General features: G+C 48.8%; 1 non-coding gene across 1 annotated transcript; it reads left to right on the plus strand.

Moving 5' to 3' along the window:
- The first annotated feature begins 371 nt into the window (after nt 1-371).
- Nucleotides 372-447, plus strand: Trnaa-ggc (transfer RNA alanine (anticodon GGC)). The gene has a single exon. It is a non-coding gene; the product is annotated as a tRNA-Ala (tRNA).
- Nucleotides 448-1,569: the final 1,122 nt, after the last annotated feature.

The following is a 1,569-nucleotide window of genomic DNA, read 5'->3' on the forward strand; positions in this document are numbered from 1 at the left end:
CTTATTGTGGCCCAGTGTTTTGCAGTTGGACGACAAGATTGGTACACAGTAGTAAAGAGCGAGGCACTGAGTTGTCATGAATAATGGAGTGCACAATGGGGCTCGAGATGTGTTTGTTACCTCAGGTGCTGTATGATTGTCGTCAAGGAGTGAAAACGGAGCAATTTGTGACGGCTCTTTCAATTTAAGACGTTAAAAACAGACGGAATTTTCATTTGTAATACAAGAGCATCGAAACTACTTGGTACTTTTGTGTATATGAACGGGTCCGCGCCTTTGTACTCTGCTCCCTTCACCGCTACAAACCAACCAACCATCGTGTCCGTGCGCATCTGAGTCGCAAAGAATGGGGAATAGCGCAGTTTGCTCGTGCATGGGGCGTAGCTCAGTTGGTAGAGCGTTCGCTTGGCATGTGAAAGGTCCAGTGTTCAAACCGCGGCGCCTGCATTTTTTGTTGTCAGTGCATGGTAAGTGTTGGTCGCGGCGAACCTAAAGGCACGCAAGATGTTGCAAAGCCAGCGTCACAGACTGATATGATGTATACTGACGTAAGGAGAGCAAGATGTAAGTGTGGGGACCGGCTGTTATCGAGGTGTCATCGAGTGCAGATCTGTCTTAGGTATCGCGGCTTAACCTCATTGAAGTCTAGAGGGTGGACAACACGTTGGTCTTACTCAGAGCGGTGTCCGAATTCTATTATCGACGTTATACGTGCCACTTTCATTGTGGCCAACTACGATTCGATACATAATGCACGAAACCTGAAAGACACCCTAACGGATACATAGAGAGTAGTGTTTGTCTGCTGAATAATGGGAGTGCAAGGGTCTGTGTCGTCTATATGGCTGTATGTAGCACGATTAGCCTTCGGGGCGGCGGGCGTAGCTCAGATGGTAGAGCGCTCGCTTAGTATGCGAGAGGAACTGGGATCAATACCCAGTGCCTCCAGCATTTTTAACACACCTACATGCGCACCTTGCCATGCAAGTGGAATAATTCACAACCAGTAGATGTGTCTAGGAAGATACAAGCGAATGATTAGCATCCACAATTGACAAGCGTGCTGTTATTAGTGCGCAGGAAGCACCCTCCTCCCACGCCTACACTTAATTTAGAAACAGTACAAGTGTTCCTGTAAAATTCTCAAGCCTATGTCGGAAAGATCTGCCTTGCGCTGAGTTCACGTAAATTCCACTGCACATTCCTATTCTTTGCATGCAGTCAGCTGCTACTGGTGTTGTTAGTTGTGACTGCTGATAACAGATGCCGTAGCAATCAATTCATGGAGTGAGTTGTATGTTTTGCGGTAGTCTGTCTCTGACAAGCAAGCACAGGTGACATAGGTGCGAACACAGGAAGCTTGCAGACCCTCGCTGCCTGCAGACACCGAGCAGCCACACTAGGAGGGCGGCCTAAGCCGTAGGCGAAATGTGCTCATTCGCTTTGGCGCGACGTCGAACTCTAAATAATGCTGTCACTAGCGTGAGCGTTGCGTGAGCGTCGTGGAAAGTCGGCTGCGAGGGTGAGTGCCAAGTTTGGGGAGCGTTTCGTAGTATGCGCAGTGCAATG

The sequence above is a fragment of the Schistocerca gregaria genome, chromosome 9 (genome assembly GCF_023897955.1).
Source record: "Schistocerca gregaria isolate iqSchGreg1 chromosome 9, iqSchGreg1.2, whole genome shotgun sequence".
Classification (NCBI taxonomy): Eukaryota; Metazoa; Arthropoda; class Insecta; order Orthoptera; family Acrididae; genus Schistocerca; species Schistocerca gregaria.